The sequence below is a fragment of the Salmo salar genome, chromosome 05 (assembly GCF_965601325.2).
Source record: "Salmo salar chromosome 05, fSalSal1, whole genome shotgun sequence".
Classification (NCBI taxonomy): domain Eukaryota; kingdom Metazoa; phylum Chordata; class Actinopteri; order Salmoniformes; family Salmonidae; genus Salmo; species Salmo salar.
Genome location: NC_138295.1, coordinates 49,935,277 through 49,959,232, shown reverse-complemented (window position 1 = coordinate 49,959,232; position 23,956 = coordinate 49,935,277). Strand labels below are relative to the sequence as shown.

At 46.0% G+C, this 23,956-nt stretch overlaps 1 pseudogene; it reads left to right on the top strand.

Moving 5' to 3' along the window:
- LOC106604992 (protein MMS22-like) overlaps positions 1-23,581 on the top strand; it is a 41,720-nt pseudogene extending 18,139 nt beyond the window's left edge.
- Positions 23,582-23,956: the final 375 nt, after the last annotated feature.

Sequence of the window (23,956 nt, the reverse complement as noted above, 5' to 3'; positions counted from 1 at the left end):
GGATGGGAGCATGGTTTCAGTGTACAGTTATAATTAGTTTGTTGATTGATCTGTGTGTGTTGCAGAGAACGCTACAGGAGGATCAGATCAGAATGCACGTCCACTGCTGCCTGAATCTGTCTGTGCTATGGAAACCTAACAATAGCACTGTCACCACAAAACCTGGTAAGGAACACCTCTAACACACCACTCTAAGACATGAACAATATGTAATGTACTCCTCAAAATATCCCACTTACATTCTCCCCTCCCTCCAAAGCGGTTCGATCACAGTGCCCTGGTTAGGGGTGTCAGGGCTCTGCAGTGTGAGCAGAACCCCCCTGGCCCTGTTGGACCAGGCCCGGATCTACTGCTCCCCTTCCCCCCTCCTTTCTCCCAGCCACACCCAACTGTACCGCTCAGCCAACTCCTTTCACATCTTCCTCAGAGTGCTGGCTCTCTACCTGGCCCAGGAGAACGCAGGCGGCGCCCCCTGGAGGCAGATCAAGGGCAGGTGAGGTGTGTGTGTGTGTATGTAGGGATGGGTAACATGGAGGGGTACAGAAAAGGAGGCCAGTTAAACCCCTAAGGTACTCTTTAAATGGAGCTAAATTAGTTTTGTTCAATATTATGTTGATATGAAATACTGTCCCAAGGGGGACAGGTAAGTCCACACTCACAGGCACACACACACGCACAGACACGTCAAGATCAAGGCACAGAGAGTCGTGTCTGTGCGTGTGTGTGTGCCTGCCAGGTGTGGCACAGCCCATCTCTGAGGCATTGCTATTTGCTCAGACTCCCAGGGAGAGCAGGTGTCTCAGGAGGAACCTCCACCTGCCTCTCCTCTCCTCCCAGCGGAGGCCAGCCTAGTCCCACTGAGCCACACATCAAACCCACAGCTGCTTCCCAAACTCCCCCAGCCATGGCTCCACTTTCTGGGGGAGACCAAAGACGATAAGCCCATGGATCCCAACATCAGAACGTGGCCTGGGACGGGCCCGGCTGGGCGCCAGCGAGAAGGATAAATCCGCCTAATGACTTCCCTCTGTCTGGAACGTGCTCAGCCGCTCCACAGACATGAAGGCTAATTAGCTAACGAGCATGGCGGTTAATTCCCCTTAACGAAGCCGTGTTGGTTTCCAGCACGGATGGGGGTGGGCAGCGGCAGGGAGGTTGCTGGCAGGGACCGGACTGGGCTGGGCCTGGTCCAGATTAGAACACCCCCTCTCCCTCTGTCTCTGCTCCAGTTCCCTCGAGAAGAGCCGGGCGTGCTTATGGCGTTCCGGCAACGTTCCGGCAGCGTTCTCGCTGGCTGGACCGGCTCCATGGGAAGCCTGTGGTGGCTGCATTACTGGGATCGACTGGGAGAGCGCTGATCTCTTATGCCGGGAGTCGTGAGCATCTGCTTGCCTCCGGAAAAATATGTCCAGGATAAACAAACACACAGACACGCAGACGGACTGTCTGTCTGACAGACAGAAAACACAGGAAAAAGCCTCCCAACCTGTTACAGACAAACTGTAAATCCATTTCCCACTGCTGTTTTTCTCTAAATGGATCTCCCTATCTACCTTCTCTCTTTTTCTCATCTTTCGCTTCTTCTCACAATCTCTTCCTGCCTTAGGTTATTTTTCGACATGTATACCATCCATACACCTTTTACCTTCTCCTCCTCCCACTCTCTCTCCCTGTAGCATGTAGCAGAACTTTAGAACCAGTCATGGTTAGGGCTGTTACAGTGACCGTATTACCGCCACACCGGCAGTCATGGGTCATGACCGCAGTCAAATTCTACGTGACCGCTGAGTCACGGTAACTAAGCTTCTCCAAGCTCTGACGGTCATTAGTAGCATATTAAACTTGCTAACTGCCTGGTACTCAGCACTTTATTGTCCCTCTAATCACTCTGCCATAAATGCAAATGTGATTGAAAATAAAATCGAACACTTAATGAGAGCTCATGTTGAGGAACATTTCTATAGGCTATACAATTGCGCGAGAAAACAAGAGTTTTGATGGTTTTCTATTAAAAAGAGGATTGCATCAGCTTTCTATAGGCTAGGCCTCTATTTATTTCTCAACTTATCCTAATTTTTTGCATATTGCTTCGCTTTACAACAGGAATATAGCCTACCTGGCATGAAAATGAACCACAGGAAAAGCGTCCTCCATTCGCTATTGAAGTGCATAGATTACATGTATTTTTCCCCCTGCCCCTGTTCCGAGACAGGTGCATGATAATGGTCCATTCTAAATCATAACTCATTTCACACACAGAGTACCAGTTAAAAGTTTGGACACACCTACTCATTCAAGGGTTTTCTTAATTCTTTACTATTTTCTACATTGTAGAATAATAGTGAAGACATCAAAACTATAAAATAACACATATGGAGTCATGTAGTAACCAAAAAAGTGTTAAACAAATCAAAATATATTTTATATTTTTCAAAGTAGTCACCCTTTGCCTTGATGACAGCTTTGCACACTCTTGGTAAAATAGTTCAAATAAAGAAAAACCCTGGAATGAATCGCTGTGTCCAAACTTTTGACTGGTACTGTACATTATTTAATATATGTAAAGACAAGATTAAATTAAGAATGGTCTGATGGGTGACAATATCAGCCTTTCACTTGTGAATGATGTATTATCTGTCGCTTGTGAATGATGCCTAGTGTGTGCAGTCAGGCAAGAAACAGCGCATTACTTCTTTTTGCGACTTTTTCAAATCATAGTCACACACCTCATGTAGCCTGTTGATAAGGTTTGTATCACAACTAAAGTGGCAAAATATCTTCTTAAAATTAAGCACATTAATCCTCTTTACAATCAGTGTAAAGCCTGATTGTACCACCAGAGGTGGGATCAAGTCTTAGCACTCAAGTCCCAAGTCAAGTCCCAAGTCAAGACAGGCAAGTCCGAGTCAAGTCTCAAGTCAGATCGTCAAGTATCAAGTCAAGTCTTAAGTCCTAAACTTTGAGTTTCGAGTTTAAAACGAGTCATAATGTGCTCTTCACCAAATGTTAAAAGGTATTACAAGAGTAATAGTGTATTACATTTACGCAAATCATGAATGCTTTTAAAAATATCTAAATATTTATTACTTTCCAAATAAACATTATATTTCCATGGAGAAAGACACACACCCCCCCAATAGTGATCGACTATTGAGGATCGCAATGGGGCGCAATCGCCCAACCTTAACACACACTCTTTCTCTCACTGTGTGGTTACAGTAGGTTAATGTATGTCAATGGTTTTAGGAACAGCAGTAACATCAGGCAGGATTTAGGTTACCAACTGCCTAGCCAGTTGTACCTCAATCTTGGGTGCAATGATCACGTTCCCGCACTGACTGACTGTGTGGAGGCTCATTGATTTAACGTTACACAAGCCTACATGATACACCAGTAAAGTAATAAAATATATAGCTGTCGGCTATATTAGCCACGATTTACCGTTCTTTGTGCAGCTTCAAATGTCGAACAAAGTTGGAAATTGTTGCGCCTCCGTCTGTAATTTTCTTCCCGCGTGTTTTTCAAGTTGCAATTCGTTTTTTGTCGTCTTTATATCCGAAAATAATAATTTGGGGTATCGTCTTTCCAAGGGCTCCATCAGAATTCACCCGCTGATGTTCCTCTGCACTGCCACGCACAATGTTTTCTCAGCTGGCACAATTTGATTGGCTGCTGTCCGATTCAAACTGTAATCCGTTAAATGAAGAGTTTGATGCGCTGCACACTTTTTTTAATAGCAGAATTTTTTATATTTGGGCTTGGGGAGGGTATCAAGTCAGGTTGAGTCATAAGGCTCAAGTCCAAGTCAAGTCACAAGTCATTGGTGTTAAAGTCAAAGTTGAGTTGCAAGTCATCATATTTGTCATGACTCGAGTCCACACCTCTGCTAACTGCCATACGTAGGCGGCACGTGAGTTTCAAGTTTGGGGAAGATATTTTTCACCTTGAAAATGCACCTTTATAATAATGCATAATCGCATTTGTGGTGTCATGACTCTCACTCCTGGGTGAGGATCTAAGATCGCATCAGAGAGGAGAGCTTAACCTCTCTAGGGTAGGTGGCACCAAATCGTCCCACCTACGTAACAGCCAGTGTAATCCCGTGGCGCGTTATTCAAAAACCTCAAAAATGCAAAAACTTCAATTTTTCAAACATATGACTATTTTACACCATTTTAAAGACAAGACTCTCGTTAATCTAACCACACTGTCCGATTTCAAAAAGGCTTTACAACGAAAGCAAAACATTAGATTATGTCAGCAGAGTACCCAGCCAGAAATAATCAGACACCCATTTTTCAAGCTAGCATATAATGTCACATAAACCCAAACCACAGCTAAATGCAGCACTAACCTTTGATGATCTTCATCAGATGACAACCCTAGGACATTATGTTATACAATACATGCATGTTTTGTTCAATCAAGTTCATATTTATATCAAAAACCAGCTTTTTACATTAGCATGTGACTAGCATGTGACTAGCATTCCCACCGAACACTGCCGGTGAATTTACTAAATTACTCACGATAAACGTTCACAAAAAGCATAACAATTATTTTAAGAATTATAGATACAGAACTCCTCTATGCACTCGATATGTCCGATTTTAAAATAGCTTTTCGGTGAAAGCACATTTTGCAATATTCTCAGTAGATAGCCCGGCATCACAGGGCTAGCTATTTAGACACCCAGCAAGTTTAGCACTCATCAAAGTCAGATTTACTATAAGAAAAATGTTATTACCTTTGCTGTCTTCGTCAGAATGCACTCCCAGGACTTCTACTTCAATAACAAATGTTGGTTTGGTTCAAAATAATCCATAGTTATATCCAAACAGCGGCGTTTTGTTTGTGCGTTCAAGACACTATCCGAAAGGGTAAATAAGGGTGACGAGCATGGCGCAATTCGTGACAAAAAAATTGTAAATATTCCATTACCGTACTTCGAAGCATGTCAACCGCTGTTTAAAATCAATTTTTATGCCATTTTTCTCATAAAAAAGCGATAATATTCCGACCGGGAATCTGCGTTTAGGTAAACAGACGAAAGAAAATAAAGCATTCGGTCGACTCGGGCACGCGCCTAAGCCCATAGTACTCTGATCGGCCACTTGCCAAAAGCGATAATGTGTTTCAGCCAGAGGCTGCCTCGATATCGTTCAGCTTTTTCCCGGGCTCTGAGAGCCTATGGGAGCCGTAGGAAGTGTCACGTTAGAGCAAAGATCCTCAGTCCTCAATAAAAAGAGCCAAGATGAAACACAGTTTGTCAGACAGGCCACTTCCTGCATGGAATCTTCTCAGGTTTTGGCCTGCCATTTGAGTTCTGTTATACTCACAGACACCATTCAAACAGTTAGAAACTTTAGGGTGTTTTCTATCCAAAGCCAATAATTATATGCATATTCTAGTTACTGGGCAGGAGTAGTAACCAGATTAAATCGGGTACATTTTTTATCCGGCCGTGTCAATACTGCCTCCTAGCCCTAACAGGTTAAGTATAAGAATACTTTTGTGAAGATGAAATGTGATTTTAGCCTTTAAAGGAGAATTGTTTTTCATATAAACTTTTGCCAAGTCAGTAACCACGCCCACGTGAGCACAGACATTGTGGCAACGTGATGGAACCGCCCTCCAAGGCGAGTGCTTTAAAGAACTTGCTGAAGAATTAACATATTAGACCAAAACATGCTGGGTTGCTGCCATTGAGACCAGTCTACGAGCAGTGCGAGCTGAATATGTGACAAATGGTTTAAAACTACAAGACCAGACAATGGTGGGACCCTCTGGAACTCTTTAGTGAAGAGAATAGGGACTATACCGGAACATTCAGTCTGCAGCTTTTTAAATACCGGTTGCCTAGTAAACTCGACTGAGGACCACCGCGTGTTTACCTCTGAAGGATCCAGTCTAACGAACACTACAACTACTAAGTACATTGTGACCTCTGGTGGACAACCAGAGACTTGCATCAAACTACTCGCCATAGACGGATCGAGTGGTTTCAACAGAGAGTGACGACAAAGATATACAAACATAAATATATACATTGCACTTCTTTTCGAATGTGCTGTTGTTCATGTGCAATGTATCCACATTCCCATGAGCATAGTTTTCCAACTGTATGTACAATGGGTACCCTCTCTGTCTTTCCCGCTCTTTATCTGTCCCCACCCCCTTTTTTGTATTTTACCCCCTTTTTCTCCCCAATTTCGTGATATCCAATTGCGATCTTGTCTCATCGCTGCAACTCCCCAACAGGCTTAGAAGAGGCGAAGGTCGAGTCATGCATCCTCTGAAACATGACCTGCCAAACTACGCTTCTTAACACCCGCTCACTTAACCTTGAAACCAGCTGCACCAATGTGTCAGAGGAAACACCATTCAACTGACCATCAAAGTCAGCCTGCAGGCGACAGGCCTACCACAAGGAGTTGCTAGAGGGCAATGAGCCAAGTAAAGCTCCTCCGACCAAACCTTCCTCTAACCCAGACAACGCTGGGCCAATTGTGTGCCGCCCTATGGGACTCCCAGTCACGGCCAGTTGTGACACAGCCTGGAGTCGAACCCGGGTTTGTAGTGACGCCTCAAGCACTGCGATAGACTGCTGCTCCACTCAGGAGGACCAGAATCATTGCTTTTAAATGTTTTTTTGATGTGAATGGTTGTATTAATTTGGGATCTATCACATCCAACAACTGTCCCAGAGTCTGTTTGGAATATTTAGTTCTCGCACAAAAGGACTAGTTGACCAATAGAATAGGTAAACTTTCATACTATGGGCGATAGTAGATTGACATAGGCTAGTGCTTTTGCTGTTCGTTAGGCATGCTCATCTTGTTGGCTGACGAAAAGTAAATGTGACAGTTCTTCTAACACCTTCAATATGCGCCTTGGAATTCGATAAGGACACGCGCAGTTGTGTCCCCGATGTGTCTGTCTTCACTTGTAGCCTTCTATGGAGCTGAGATGCCTGTGAGAAGGACCCAATCACATGATGGGCATTGGCTAATAAGAATTGATTGGCAGCCAGGAGAAGGGAATTATGATTATTATATTCATCCCACAACGGCCACTTTGGCTGCAAAAAGGCATGGAATTCTTTAGGGGGTATTGGGCCACACAAGGGGGATGCCACACAGAAATTCGAGGCCTGGTGAGAATATTATCAAGTGCTTGTCAAATCGTGAATGAGAGACTGATGAAGTGTGTACAGCCTGCAGAAAAAAAACAAAGCAGAGCTCATGTGACCTTTTTCCAATCATCATTAGAGTCGCATCATGCAGCCTTAGAATGTTTTAAAAATCTAAACATAGTGCATTCGGAAAGTATTCACACCTGTCTATATAAGGTCCCACAGTTGACAGTGCATGTCAGAGCAAAAACAAAGCCATGAGGTCGAAGGAATTGTCCATAGAGCTCAGAGGCAGGATTTTGTCTAGGCACAGTTCTGGGGAAGGGTACCAAAACATTTCTGCAGCATTGAAGGTCCCCAGGAACACTGTGGACTCCATCATTCTTAAATGGAAGAAGTTTGGAACCACAAAGACTCTTCCTAGAGGTGGCCAGCCGGCCAAACTGAGCAATCGTGAGTAGAAGGGCCTTGGTCAGGGAGGTGACCAAGAACCCGATGGTCACTCTGACAAAGCTCCAGAGTTCCTCTGTGGAGATGGGAGAACCTTTGAGAAGGACAACCATCTCTGCAGCACTCCACCAATCAGGCCTTTATGGTAGTTTGGCCAGACGGAAGCCACTCCTCAGTAAAAGGCACATGACAGCCCGCTTGGAGTTTGCGAAAAGGCACCTAAAGGACTCTCAGACCATGAGAAACAAGATTCTCTGGTCTGATGAAGCCAAGATTGAACTCTTTGGCCTGAATGCCAAGCGTCACCTCTGGAGGAAACCTGGCACCATCCCTACGGTGAAGCATGGTGGTGGCAATCATGCTTTGGGGATGTTTTTCAGCGGCAGGGATTGAGAGACTAGACAGGATCAACGGTAAGATGAACAGAGCAATGTACAGAGAGATCCTCGATGAAAACCTGCTTCAGAGCTCTCACGACCTCAGACTGGGGCATAGGTTCACCTTCCAACAGGACAACGATCTGCAGAGAAGAATGGGAAAAACTCCCCAAATTCAGGTGTGCCAAGCTTGTAGCGTCGTACCCAAGAAGACTCAAGGCTGTAATTGCTGCCAAAGGTCCTTCAACAAAGTACTAAGTAAAGGTTCTGAATACTTATGTAAATGTCATATTTCCATATTTCATTTTTTATTTTTATTTTTACATTTGCTAAAATGTCTAAAAACCTGTTTTGCTTTGTCATTATGGGGTATTGTGTGTAGATTGATGAGGGGGGGGGATGATTTAACCCATTTTAGAATAAGGCTGTAACGTAACAAAAGGAGGAAAAAGTCAAGGGGTCTGAATACCTTCCGAATGCACTGTATAGCCCAACATTTTTATCACAACTAAAGTTGCATAAATAACTCTAAATTAAGCATATAGGAAGACTTGTTTCTTTGTTAATCGCTCAACACAGAATATATCGTTTCTATTTCATTCAGCTATGTGTCACGTCCTGACCAGCAGATGGAGCTAGTGTTTTAATTTTGGTCAGGACGTGGCATGTTTGTGTTTGTTAAATGTTGGGTTGATGATTGGGACTTCCAATTGAAGGCAGGTGTGTATAGTTGCCTTTGATTGGAAGTCCTATATAGGTGTGTGTGTTTGTCTTTGGGGTTGTGGGGAATTGTTCTGTGTTGAGCCTATGCTTTGCCAGACTGTTTGTTGGTTGTTCGTTCATTCTCATGGTTTGTTATTTTGGCATTCATTTTGATAGTTAATAAAAGTCAAGATGAGCCTGCACATACCTGCTGCGTTTTGGTCCTCTTCTCTCCAGTACGACATTTTTAAGGATGAGTACAACTATTTTTATGCCAGAATTCCCCACCAACAAAGGACCAAGCAGCGGAAGAAGGCTGGCGAGGTAAGGGAGACCGAGAGGCACCCCCAAGAATTTTTTAGGGGGGGGCACAAGGGCTGTTTGACGGGGCAAGAGCTGCCCGCCAGTCAACAGTCGTCATCAGAGCTGCCCGCCAGTCAACAGTCGTCGTCAGAGCTGCCCGCCAGTCAACAGTCGTCGTCAGAGCTGCCCGCCAGTCAACAGTCGTCGTCAGAGCTGCCCGCCAGTCAACAGTCGTCGTCAGAGCTGCCCGCCAGTCAACAGTCGTCGTCAGAGCTGCCCGCCAGTCAACAGTCGTCGCAGTCAACAGTCGTCAGAGCTGCCCGCCAGTCAACAGTCGTCAGAGCTGCCCGCCAGTCAACAGTCGTCAGAGCTGCCCGCCAGTCAACAGTCGTGAGAGCTGCCCGCCAGTCAACAGTCGTCAGAGCTGCCCGCCAGTCAACAGTCGCCAGAGAGGTCAGACTGCGCTGAACTGCCGGAGAGGTCAGACTGCGCTGAACTGCCGGAGAGGCCAGACTGCGCTGAACTGCCGGAGTGGCCAGACTGCGCTGAACTGCCGGAGTGGCCAGACTGCGCTGAACTGCCGGAGTGGCCAGACTGCGCTGAACTGCCGGAGTGGCCAGACTGCGCTGAACTGCCGGAGTGGCCAGACTGCGCTGAACTGCCGGCGTGGCCAGACTGCGCTGAACTGCCGGCGTGGCCAGACTGCGCTGAACTGCCGGCGTGGCCAGACTGCCCCGAACTGCCGGCGTGGCCAGACTGCCCCGACTGTCCCGAGTTGCCAGACTGCCCCGAGTTGCCAGACTGCCCCGACTGTCCCGAGTTGCCAGACTGCCCCGACTGTCCCGAGTTGCCAGACTGCCCCGACTGTCCCGAGTTGCCAGACTACCCCGACTGTCCCGAGTTGCCAGACTGTCCCGAGTTGCCAGACTGTCCCGAGTTGCCAGACTGCCCCGACTGTCCCGAGTTGCCAGACTGCCCCGACAGCCTGGAACGGCCTGCACCTGAGCCACCTCCAGGATAGGTGGGTTGGGGAGGGAGGGTGTAGCACAGTGCCGTCGTTGACGGCAGCCACCCTCCCTTCCCTCCCTTATGGTTTAGGGGTTATTGTTTGTTGGGTTTTTGTTGGGGTATTGGGGATTTTCTTGTTTTTCTTTTTTAGGTGCATTCCGGGGTCTGCACCTTGAGGGGGGGGTACTGTCACGTCCTGACCAGCAGATGGAGCTAGTGTTTTAATTTTGGTCAGGACGTGGCATGTTTGTGTTTGTTAAATGTTGGGTTGATGATTGGGACTTCCAATTGAAGGCAGGTGTGTATAGTTGCCTTTGATTGGAAGTCCTATATAGGTGTGTGTGTTTGTCTTTGGGGTTGTGGGGAATTGTTCTGTGTTGAGCCTATGCTTTGCCAGACTGTTTGTTGGTTGTTCGTTCATTCTCATGGTTTGTTATTTTGGCATTCATTTTGATAGTTAATAAAAGTCAAGATGAGCCTGCACATACCTGCTGCGTTTTGGTCCTCTTCTCTCCAGTACGACATTTTTAAGGATGAGTACAACTATTTTTATGACACTATGTTACATTTTATTCTTCATACTATAAAATAATATAATACCACGGAATTCTAAACAAATCTTGTCTACATTTTCTTCATATCATGTGTCTTTAGACCTGTCTAAAATTAGTAATGGATTAATTGAGATGGTGTAGGCTATATTAAATTGATTTATGTACAGTACCAATCAAAAGTTTGGACACACCTACTCATTCAAGCGTTTTTCTTTATTTTTACTATTTTCTACATTGTAGAATAATTGGGAAGACTTCAAAACTATGAAATAGCACATATGGAATCATGTAGTCACCAAAAAGTGTTCAAATCAACTCAACATATATTTGAGATTCTTCAAAGTAGCCACCCTTTGTCTTGATGACAGCTTTGCACACTCTCTGCATTCTCTCAACCAGCTTCATGAGGAATGCTTTTCCAACAGTCTTGAAGGAGTTCCCACATATGCTGAGCACTTGTTGGCTGCTTTTCCTTCACTCTGCGGTCCAATTCATCCCAAACAATCTCAATTGGGTTGAGGTCAGGTGATTGTGGAGGCCAGGTCATCTGATGCAGAACTCCATCACTCTTCTTCTTGGTCAAATAGCCCTTACACAGCCTGGAGGTGTGTTGGGTCATTATCCTGTTGAAAAAAAAATGATAGTCCCACTAAGCGTAAACCAGATGGGATAGCCATGCTGGTTAAGTGTGCTTTGAATTCTAAATAAATCACAACAGTGTCACCAGCAAAGCACCATCACACCACCTCCTTCATGCTTCGCGTTAGGAACTACACATGCGGAGCCAGTTTCATCATAGCGCTTGATAGTTTTTGTGACTGCACTTGAAGAAACTTTCAAAGACCTTGAAATTTTCCGGATTGACTGACCTTCATGTCTTAAAGTAATGATGGACTGTCGTTTCTCTTTGCTTATTTGAGCAATTCTTGCCATAATATGGACTTGGTCTTTTACCAAATAGGGCTATTTTCTGTATACCACACCTACCTTGTCACAACACAACTGATTGGCTCAAACACATTAAGAAGGAAAGAAATTCCACAAATGAACTTTTAACAAGGCACCTGGTAACTGAAATGCATTCCAGGTGACTACCTCATGAAGCTGGTTGAGAGAATGCCAAGAGTGTGCAGAGCTGTCATCAAGGCAAAGGGTGGCTACTTTGAAGAATCTCAAATATATTTTTTGTTACTACATGGTTCCATATGTGTTATTTCATAGTTTTGATGTTTTCATAATTATTCTACTATGTAGAAATGAATGAGTAGGTGTGTCCAAACTTTTGACTGGTACTGTAGATGTTCCAAAGGTCTGCATTAGTGACTTGTAGGCTATGCATGAAAGCCAGGAGATGCTAAATGTGTTTATTTTAATTAATGGTCAATTACCGTGAGACCGGCAGTTATTTGCTTGACAATCACCGGCTGCAAAAATGTAATGACCGCCACAGCCCTAGTCATGATAATGCTCATAATTTGTATGGGGGAGTTTCAGTCCCTGTTCCTCAATATGTGCTGTGTCCGTTCTAGGGGAACTATGGAGCCCTCTGGGTGCACTGCAGGGGGTGGTGTGTGTGTGTGTGTGTGTGTGTGTGTGTGTGTGTGTGTGTGTGTGTGTGTGTGTGTGTGTGTGTGTGTGTGTGTGTGTGTGTGTGTGTGTGTGTGTGTGTGTGTGTGTGTGTGTGTGTGTGTGGTAGTTATTGATCTCTAACTGGTGTTGCAGTAGATTGGTTTGACTGCAGAGAGGGCGACTGTGTGCCTACCGCTGCGTGGCTGAGTGTCTGACATTTAACATGATCTCTAAAGGCATTTGTTCACGGTACGCGCAGGATCCAACAACGTTGCGCTGGGTGTTTTTCTCATACACACAGACACACACGCATGCCTGGCATGTCTCTCATCAGCACCAGAGAAGGAGTGATGGAGCTTTATGATGGAGGAAGGGACGGGTGGGGAGATCTACCAATACATATGCACTCTGATCTTGACTAGAGCAATGCAAAGTCTCAGTGAGTAATATGAATGTCACACACTCAATTTGAACTGTGACACTACTATCTCTTCATCTTACTATGACCAATGGAAACTTATGTCCCTTGTTTCTCATCCATCTCTCTCGCTCTCTCCTCTCCAGGGTGTACTCCAACTTCCACCAGCGGCGGATGCAGGAACTATCCGAGGCTGGGCTGATGAACTTCCTGCTGTTGTTCGTTGTGTTGACCCGGCAGGCCGAGCTGGAGGACGTGGCCGGCCGGGCATGTGAGCTGCTGCGCCTGCTCCCTCCGGAGACCCTACAACTAGATCCTGGAGTTTTTGCTGGCATGATCACGTGAAAAAACTCCTGGCCCTACCTTTCAATGCTGTGATCTAGAAGCCGTAAAGGGGTCAGTCAGGCGCCAGTACTGACATCTACAAAGACAGGATTGTGCTGTCCTCTGTTCCCCCTCCATCCCTACGATAAACCCAGCCCATCCATTGTGTCGGGAGGCCCCTCTCTGTCTCTTGGGGCCCCGTGGCCCCCAGGTCACCTTCAGTAGGTGCTGGCAGAGGCCTGAGTATAGTTACGGCCTCTAGGGGCCCCAGTGCGGTCACCATGGGTATAGCGGCAGGTCGTGAGTATGTGGAGTGACTGTGTGGCGGAGAGTGGAGACGGTGTCAGGGTGAAGTCACCGGCGGGCCACCGGTGTGTGTTACACGGACGACCCAATCAGAGGTCAAGGGTTTAGAGAGAAAGGCACAGGTGACACAGGTGTCTGTTTTGGTGAGGGAAGAAGTAAAAGGGTAGGACAGAGGTGTCAGGAGGGAGAGGATGTCTGGTTGTATGTAAATGGACCGGACCACTACAGTGTTGTGTTATTGTTCAGTTTGGATTACCCTGAGTCAGCGCTAGTGAAGCAGTAAGCTGCCAGCCTGCAACAATCCTCACTCACGACTTATATGAGTGTGTGCTTGCTTTGACTCACCTGTGTATACATGCCAACACTCCCACATACACACATACCTCCAAGGTGAAACACTAAGTGTGCTAGTGCTGGGAATTGCCAGGGACCTCACAATACGATATCACGATACTTAAGTGCCGATACGATATAAAAAATATTGCGATATTGTCAATACGATATATCGTTCAAAAAAATCCCGATATGTAACTGTAGATTTTTCACCCATCACTATCACCCATCTTATTTCAGTCCAGGCTCCCGTAACGCGGCATATCTCGTTAGCTTCGCTAATTCTAAAAACGTCCCCATCTCATATCTCGGGGTTGGAGGGCACTCATTTGCACAAACTCCCAAAGGGGACAGTGTTATGGCCGAGATCACGCTGACCCATTTAATGAAATAAAAAAGCGCTCTCTCAAATTCGTCCCGCCAAATTATGCTTAATTCTCCATCCTGGCAGTACTTGGTATCTCTGTGATTAATGTGTTTTCAGTGACACAATTAACAGGTAATTATGTAGTCCTGCAAATTGTGCCTCGCCGTCATTATGTTTATTAAGAGCAGAGCGGAATCTGCACACATCAAGAGAATTATCCCGCCAGAGGCCGAGACCAAGAGGTGTGTGTGCGTGTGTGACAACCACTGACTCGTATGGCTGTCGCCAAGGCCGGCCGCCCGCCTAACAGCCAACCAGTAGGCTAATTCCTCACATTGCATTCCTTCCCATGATCCTGTGCATGAGGGCTTGAGACCCCTGTGTCGCCAGAGGGTGTGTGTGAGGTCTCAGTGGTACACATTCAGTATTATATTGGAGGACGGGTGGTGGACAATTATCTGAGATCTTAATTAAGTGCTCTCCTCCGTATCTAGACCCTACGCCCCTACACCTTGGCCCTCCATTGGACCCTGAGTCTCTCTCTAAAGAGCAGTGGATGGACATTATAGAGGTGGTGGGAGGCAATAGTTGTTTTCCCCTGTCATTATTTAAGGCCCAGTGCAATCATAAACATCATTTTCCACACTGAGGTTGGATAATACTGTGTAATTGTGAAAATTATGATAATGCCCGTTTAGTGTAAGAGCTGTTTGAAAATACCGCCTGAAATTTTTGCCTGTTTTGGTGGGATGGAGTTTTGGCCTGCCTGGTTACATTAGTTAATAGACCAATAAGAAAGAGAGTTCCAAACCTCTCAGGCAATAACTGCTAGTTTTCAGTTTTTCCCTCTTCACTGAGACCACTCCCAGACAGTCCTTGCAAAAGTGTTGCTTGAGAAATTGCTCTTTGCTGAGACGTTATTTTTGTTTATTTTTATGGTTGAGTATTTTAAATATTTTCACTATTAGAATAATATCATGACATTTTATCAGATGTCCGGATAGTCGAAATACATGTGTTAAAAAACTTGGGAATGGGGCCTACCGAGTGGTGCAGTGGTCTAAGGCACTGTGCCACTAGAGACCCTGGTTTGAGTCCAGGCTCTGTCGCAGCCGGCCATGACCGGGAGACCTGTGGGGTGGCGCACAATTGGCCCAGCGCCGTCCGGGTTAGGGGAGGGTTTGGCCGGCAGGGATGTTCTTGTCCCACTGCGCACTAGCGACTCCTGTGGCAGGCTGGTCGCAGTTGCCCGGTGTACGGTGTTTCCTCCAACCCATTGGTGCGACTGGCTTCTTGGTTAAGCGGGCATTGTGTCACAAAGCATTGCGGCTTGGCTGGGTTGTGTTTCGGAGAACGCACGGCTATCGACCTTCGCCTCTCCCGAGTCCGTACGGGAGTTGACTGGGACAAGACTGTAACTACCAATTGGATACCACGACATTGGGGAGAAAAAGGGGTAAGGTCCCGTGTGGCTCAGTTGGCTCAGTTGGTAGAGCATGGTGTTTGCAATGCCAGGGTTGTGTGTTCGATTCCCACGGGGGACCAGTACGGAGAAGAAAAAAAAAAATGTATGAAATGTATACATTCACTACTGTAAGTCGCTCTGGATAAGAGCGTCTGCTAAATGACTAAAATGTAAAACAAAAAAACAACTTGGGAACTGGCTTGCTGTGCATCCTGTGTGACTAAAGGAGAGAGGTGATACTCTGCTTGCTTGAGTTTGACCCGGGAAGGAGGAAAAAAAGAGAGAGTAGCCATACAGATAGTGCCTGTCTTGACCGCATCAAATCAATGTAAAGAAGCTAGCTAATATAGCTAGCTACCTAGGCTAATTGAGGCTATTTTGCTGTGCTTCCCGTCCTTGTCTACAACTCATTTTAGATTAAACAACAGCCTATCTGATGATTGGTCGTTGTAGCCTACTCCTTATCATTTAACTAACTTAATTCCGTAATTTTTATTCAACTTTGCATTGATTTAAAGATCTACGTTGTTTGCTTCATTTGGAGCCACTGTAGACAGTGCCACTTTGATTAGCTGACAAAAACAACAAACGCATTAAGCCGGTGTAGACTACAGTATGTCTTAACTACACTGAACAAAATATAAAAATATAAACATGCAACAATTTAAAAAGATTTTACTGAGTTACAGTTCATATAAGGAAATTGGTCAATTTAAATAAATTCATTAGACCCTAATCTAGGGATTTCACATGACTCGGAATACAGATATGCATCTGTTTCTCACAGATAGCTTTAAAAAAAAAGGTAGGGGTGTGGATCAGAAAACCAGTCACTATCGGGTGTGACCACCATTTGCCTCATGCAGCGCAACACATCTCCTTCGCATATAGTTGATCAGGCTGTGAAATGTTGTACTACTCTTCTTCAATGGCTGTGCAAAGTTGCTGGATATTGTCGGGAACTGGAATACGCTGTCATACACGTTGATCCAGAGCATCCCAAACATGCTCAATGGGTGATATGTCTGGTGAGTATGCAGGCCATGGAAGAACTGGGACATTTTCAGCTTCCAGGAATTGTGTACAGATCCTTGCAACATGGGGCCCTGCAATATCATGCTGAAATATGAGGGAATGGCGGGCGGATATATGGCACAACAATGAGCCTCAGGATCTCGACACTGTATCTCTGGGCATTCAAATTACCATTGATAAAATGTAATTGTATTCATTGTCTATAGCTTATGCATGCCTATACCATAACCCCACCGCCACCATGGGGCACTCGGTTTACAACTTTGACATCAGCAAACTGCTTGCCCGCACGATGCCATATACACCATCTGCCATCTGCCCGGTACAGTTGAAACCGGGATTCATCCATGAAGAGCACACTTCTCTAGTGTGCCAGTGGCCATCGAAGGTGAGCATTTTCCCACTGAAGTCGGTTACGACGCCGAACTGCAGTCAAGTCAAGACCCTGGTGAGGACGACGAGCACGCAGATGAGCTTCCATGAGACTGTTTCTGACAGTTTGTGCAGAAATTCATCGGTTGTGCAAACCCACAGTTTCATCAGCTGTCTGGGTTGCAAGTCAGTCTGTGTGTGTGTGTGTGTGTGTTAGTGGCTGCAATTGGGGGAGGGGTTAAGTGGGGTCTCTAATGGTGTGTGTACAGCTATAAGAAGCGGCAGTGAGGAGGATTAAGTGGGGTCTCTGACTATGTCTTGTACAATGAGCCTTGATGGGTGTGAAAGGCCCATTCCGCCGTAGTAACGAGGCTAATGAATTCAGACTCTAATCGATTGTCTCAGCTCTCTCTGGATTAGATGCAACCTTGCTGGAAGGCGCAGGCAGAGGTGTGTGTGTGTGTGTGTGTGGTGTGTGTGTGTGTGTGTGTGTGTGTGTGTGTGTGTGTGTGTGTGTGTGTGTGTGTGTGTGTGTGTGTGTGTGTGGGGGACACGAGTGGGGAGTGCAAGGGGAGCTGAGGATGCCAGTACTCAGCCCTCCCTCCCTCCCCTCCATCGCTCCATCCGGGCGAATGAGGGGACAGGAGGATCATCTCCAGTCTAAATGAGATTACAGCTCCTTCAGCTGCTTATCTGGGCTAATGCCAGCCGCCGTGGAGCCAGGCAGACACAGCAGCCAGAGCCCAGTCTGTGTACAGGGGATCAGCCCCGCTCTGCCCTGTCCTGTTCCTCTCTACCTTGCATCGCACCGCATGACCTAATCCCCCCCAGAGATGGGAAGAGTGAGAGAGCGATGAAGAAGGATGGAGATAATGTGAAAGAGAGGAGGGAAGCGGAATATAAGAAAGGGAAGGAGGTGGAGAGGTGGTGTGAAGGAGAGATACTGTGTTTCTGTTGAATAAGGATGTTATTGGTGTGTGTGTGTTTCTCTCCTGTGTGGTTGTGTGTGTGTGTGTCTCCTACAGGACGGTCCATCAGCGCAATGTCCAGCCTGGCCACTCAGCATGTCCCCCCCGGTGCCTGGCTGCCTCCTCCCAATGCCAGCGTGGGTAAAGGCCGCCACCTAGCGGTGGCAGCAGCTCTCTGGGCCAACCTTTTCCCCTTCCTCCGCAGCCTGCGCCTTTCCAACACCCCTCCTGCCCAGCTGGCTGATGCTGCCGCAGGTCAGATGCACACCCAGAGGGAGAGAGGGAGAGAGTGGGAGGAATGGGGGAGGAGGATAAATGTTCACTGTACACAACAATTTCACACTGTGGGTTGCACACACTAACAATTGTCTTCCTCATGAGATAATATACACTGTCTGCCTTTGTCTCACTGTTTCTCTCTCTCTCTTTTTTTTCTCTCGTCAGTTCTTTTACTCTCAATATCTTGCATCTGTGCTTTGTGTTGAGCATGCAGTGAAAAATCTTTCCATTATAGTATGACTCTCTCAAACGTATTTTCCATGGTAGTTACCGTAGGTAACATGGTATGAATGTTGACTCTCATTTCCAGGATTTACTCTGCCCCCCCCCAAGACCTCCAGCCCAATCCCATCCAGTCCATCATGCAGTGCTTCAGCTGGGACGACATGCTGCACCCCCCTGCTAGTGACTTGCTACCTACCCCACCTGCTCCAGAACAGGTAACATTACTCCAGTACATTACCCTAGTAAGCAGGGTCTGAACTTGTCCAATAAGAAATGCTTGTTTTTGGTTTTTATTGCAAAACACTTTGCTACGGAGTGCACTAATGAATACAAACCATGTGTGGTGGCAGACATCCAAAATGATCATTCTAAGCAAGGTGCTGCACAAAATCACTGCTCTACAAATCACCTTTGCATTCCAAACTACTATCCATCATGTGAGCCTCCTTTATACAGATTAGCACATCTGTGCAGCGCTTTGCTCTGGTGGAACATAGAGATTGAGATCCACTACATTGCGGTCAGACTGCACAGAATCACTGATCTACAAATCACCTCGCATCCCAAACAATAACGAATTATTTGATCAAGATGATCAATTCTGCGCCTCACCTTACTCTAACTTGTGATTCCCTTAAACACATTTGTCGTCTGTTCTATGTCAAACTGACCTCTCTTCCCCAGCGAGCTGGTGTATTCAGTGAGCTCCGGCTGTGGAGGTTCCGTGTCGGGCTTAGCCCAGACCCTGTCTGTGAGAGCCTGGTTCCGCTATGTTCGGCAGCAGCACATCCACATGAACCCAGATGGCATTGACAGCAGAGCAGGTACAGAACCTCAACCTAGAACCCCGACCATTTAGCAAACGCTTTTATCCAAAGGTACTTAGAGTCTTGCGTGCACACACTGGCCAGGCCTCACTGGTCTCCGTTCAGCAATGGAACGACATCCTCAGTCAGTTAGGCCACATTTAAAACACTTGCAACCTACACTTCTTGTCTATTACAATATTATGATGATTTCCCATTCGTTTCTGTTTTTAAGTATGTGTATTTCTGTACGTTTATTTCAGTGTTTTGTTGTGGATATGTAAGTGTGTGTGTGTGTGTGTGTGGCAGTTGGAAAGAGTGTGGCGCTAGAAACACTTAAGGTCGTGGGTTCAGGTCCCATAAGGAGCTAATACACATCCTAAAAATGGCCAGCATTTACACAGGCAGACCAATTTTGATATTTTGCCCAATTATTGGTCTTTTGACCAATCAGATCAGATATTCTGCCGATAATTGGGCAAAAGATCGGAATTGGGATACGTGTGTAAATGCAGTCTTTGGATAAAAGTGTCTGCTAAGTGGCATATATGATTATTTATGATGTGTTACTGACTTTTTCCAGGCAGGACTCTGGAGGAGCTGTTGTCAGAGCTCACTAGGCTCGTATTAAGGCTCCCTGAGGTGGACTCCCTACTGCAGAGGGCCGGGCTGCAAGCTAGTGCCCAGGTCTGCTCTGGAGATGTTCATCAAGGTACTACACACACACACTGTAACAGGGTAGCACCACGTCACACACACAGTGTAACAGGGTAGCTTGTCATCTCACACACGCATGTGAACAAGGATATTTGCAGCATGCAAGATACATACAGGTAATCGCCAAAAGAAAGTAAACACTTGAGTAAATGAGGGATACAAAGTATATTGAAAGCAGGTGCTTCCACACAGGTGTGGTTCCTGAGTTATTTAAGCAATTCATCCCATCATGCTTAAGGGTCATGTATAAAAATGCCCAGTTGTCCATTATTTTGGCTACCATGTCTAGAAGAAGAGATCTCAGTGACTTTGAAAGAGGGGTCTCAAAGTAGCATAGGGGGTTTTGAGGGTGTGTGTGTGTGTGTGTGTGTGTGTGTGTGTGTCTCGAACAACCGATCTCAACCCAATTAAAACCCTTATGGGAGATTCATGGAGCGGCGCCTGATACAGCGTTTTCCAAAATGCAATTTCTCGGGGAAGAATGGTGTCACATCCTTGCAATAGAGTTCCAGACACTTGTAGAATCTATGCCAAGAAGTATTGAAGCTGTTCTGGCTGCTCGTGGTGGCCCAATGCCCTATTAAGACATGCATTTCCAAACATATACAGCTTAAATACATTATGTCGCTTTTGTATTTTTCTTTTTCAGGCTGTGGGGCGTGTGTACAGTGGGCTGCAGATGTTGTCTGAGCATTCTGCCATGGTCGCCCGTGCTCTGGACTACACAGGGGGACATCATGAAGTATATCAAACACTACCTGGTCGATAAGAGTCCTCAGGAGGGGCTGCTGCTGGCCTACTGGGCTGTGGGTGGGTGTATGCATCACGGAGGGCTGCCCCTATCCCCTTAGGCTGTTGTATGAATCTCTAAGGACTGGATAGGTGTAAGGTGGAGCTATAACCTTATTGCTTATACCTATCCAATCATTTCAGATCTCTACAAGTGTGTAGAAAAGATATTGGCTTGAGGTCAATTTGGTGTTGGGCGAGAAGGAATCGGCGTATGTGAGAGGATCAGGATGAGCAATTCTGCCCAGCGACTTGCTTCGAGCCTATCTCCTCAAACGCATTGAATGTCTGTCATCCTTGGTGTTGACTGTGTGTGTGTGTGTGTGTGTGTGTGTGTGTGTGTGTGTGTGTGTGTGTGTGTGTGTGTGTGTGTGTGTGTGTGTGTGTGTGTGTGTGTGTGTGTGTGTGTGTTTCGTGGTAAAGCACTGGAGTCCCCTGCTGGCCACCTCCAAGGCCCAGCAGCTGTAGTTCAACATTGTCACCGGGCTGCTCCTCCCTAACTCTCTGTCCGGGCTGGACAAGGCCTTGAGGGACAGCCTGTCCCTTGTCGTGTCTTTGGCATCATTAAACTGAAGACATGTTTATCAAATAACTCTCTGTAATTATTATTACGCTATTAAACTGATTAATCGTGTAACTGTAATTAACTAGAAGGTCGGGGCACCAAGGAAAATATTCACATTACAAAGTTAGAATTTTCCTAATATAACTTTCAGATATTATAATATCTGATCCATGAGTCCTCTGATTAATGATGTGTTAGTTTACCTCACGTTAGTCTCATTCCAAACGTTGTAAATTGTTGGTTATCTGCACGAACCCAGTCTTCACTATGAGTCATCCATACATCAATTGTCTTAAAATCATTTATTTACTAAACTAAATAATTCACAGAAATGCATAAACAAACAGATATGGTTACAAGGAAATGATAGGAGAATGTGCCCTAGTGGGCTAAACCGGCATGGCGGCTTGTTACACAAAGAAAGGGGGTTGGGCTTGAATGAAAGAGCGGGAAGACTGAGTAACAAGAAAAAGCAGCTATGCCATCGTAAATACATTATCGTATGCATTCTAAATTACCGCCCATTAGGAAAAGGAAAATGCAATAAATATTTACTCTGAGCTACGCTTCGGTAGGTTGGTCGTAGATGCTGGCCGTGTTGGCCAACAGAGATCTTCCTGTCCTCGGAAGAATGTCACTGGTGGTAAAATGGATACGTTGTAGTATCTTCATTGTGTGTTAGACTGGATCCGTCGTCCGTCCTTTCCTAGCCCACATCTACAGCGGCCACTGCTAACTCAACAGCTAGGAAGTATCACTTCTGTAGTGAATAAGTTCAAAGTTCATTCCATTCGCAACCAAAACTCACGCCAAGGTTGGCTTAGTTCTGTACTTGACATGTGTGTCCTTTTAACGCAGAGGCTGCAGACCTCACGTACCCGGAACAGACTGGTTACGTTTTCGTCACTGACTTATATAGTGGCGAGGGGAGAAGGGTGTGTTTCATCGTTTATAACCCCTGTCTCTTCACAGGGGCGGGCCACTGATTGGTCAGGGCTCTTTCCTTATGAAAACCCAATTCTCCCATTTGGAAGCTAAAATTACATTTAAACTCCTAACAAACCGTTTCAATATCAAACATTTAAATTGCACAACAATTCTATGTGAATCTGATAACTAGAATGGGTAGACTTTCCCAGGTACAGTTTATGTCATCCTGTCATCAGTCATAATGTCTCAGATGACAACCGAACTGACATCCATACTCATTAAGTTCCAACGCATATTTCCAACTGGTTCTATTACCGAAATATGGTTCCTTTCCCCCAACTTGTTTGATGTTCCCAGACTCTCTATATTTAACAAAGGCTATTCAAAAGTCCTTCAGTAGGGTCAGAGAGAGAGGGGAAGGGGAGAAAGGTATTTATGGGGGGTCATAAACCTTACCCACAGGCCAACGTCATGACACCCTCTACCTGCAGGTGGGACGCATGAACAGACACACGCATACACACCCGCGAACACAAACACTCCCTATACCTAAACATTATGTTACTTACTACCCCAGTTTGGATACTTCAGGAAAAAAGTATTGTTTGGATACTTCAGAAAATACTATACTAGCAGGGTTAGAGGGGAGGAAAGAAAAATCCAGAAGTATTTTCCATGAGAATTAATAATACTATACTGACCTCTCTCACTGTGTGTTTGTCTCTCCTTTCTTCCCCTCCAGGGTCTGTCTATAGCAGCCAGTATGTCTGTCTCAGGGAGCCTGCCTAAAGAAGCAGCTCCGTGATGTCATCTCCAAGTACCTTGACCATTTCCTGCCTGCCACTCCATCGGTTGGGGCCACAGCCAATCACCCGGCGCTGCTGGCGGCCTGCGAGGTCACACCCACCCCACGTGGGGCAGCACTGAGGAGGAGCATCCTGCAGGTGATCAGGTAGGATTCTGACGCTCTGGGTAGAGATTGCTCTTAGGCACATATCCAGGATGAGTTAACCCTGCCCAAATTCTAGCCTTAATAATTAGGTAAGGGAATGCGAAGCCAAACTGAAATTGGAGCAGTGTCTCAGGACAACTTCATCCTAATCCACCTTGACAGCCTCCTAAGAGCATCTACTAAATGGCCAGACGACTGGCTCTGTGTCATACCTCTTCTGTGTCTGTCTCCATAGTGAGAACTTCCTGCATTTTAAAGGTCACGGTCCTGGCCTTCCTATTGGAGCTGCTGAGACGGAACAATGACAGTGACCCCGCCCTGCTCACCATGCCCCTTCCCCTCTCTGCTCCGCTGCCTGAAGCTGGTCAACGAGCCTCACGGTGAGAGTACACACACATAAAGACACGTACACACAGTAATCATATTTGTGAACAATGTGCAAACAAGCTTGCTTTTATGGGTAGTGTTTTTCTAGGTTTTTGTGTGTGCAATGTGCATCTGTGTGTGGTAACTAGTCTAAAAGCAACTGTGTGTTCACAATGAGGAGGACCAGTACAGAGGCCCTGCAGCTGGTGGTGGAGAGATGTTCAGGGGATGCACCATGTGACCAGACTGTCACTGTTCTACGGTGAGTGACACCAACTGCCATAACCTTTACTCTTCCTCTCTCTGTGTTCAGCACTTGGGTCGTGTCTATTATTGTACACCGTAGCAAAATGTTTTCAAATGTTGGACATAACCTAACCCATACATAATCCTATTTTTAAAGGTTCATTTACTGTTGCATTATGGGAATTAGCAGTCCAAAGCAGTCCGACAGCATGTAGGATGCCTTTTTATCCGTTTCCTCGTAGAGAATCTTGTCACTCTACCTGATATAACGCTACGGGGAACACCACGGGGAACCATTATCGCACGGTGTAAGTTGCATGGTATAAATTGCGTGTTGGCCTATGTGGGGAAAACATCTGAAATGTAGGGATTGGGACTTTCGTCCTAAGTTGATT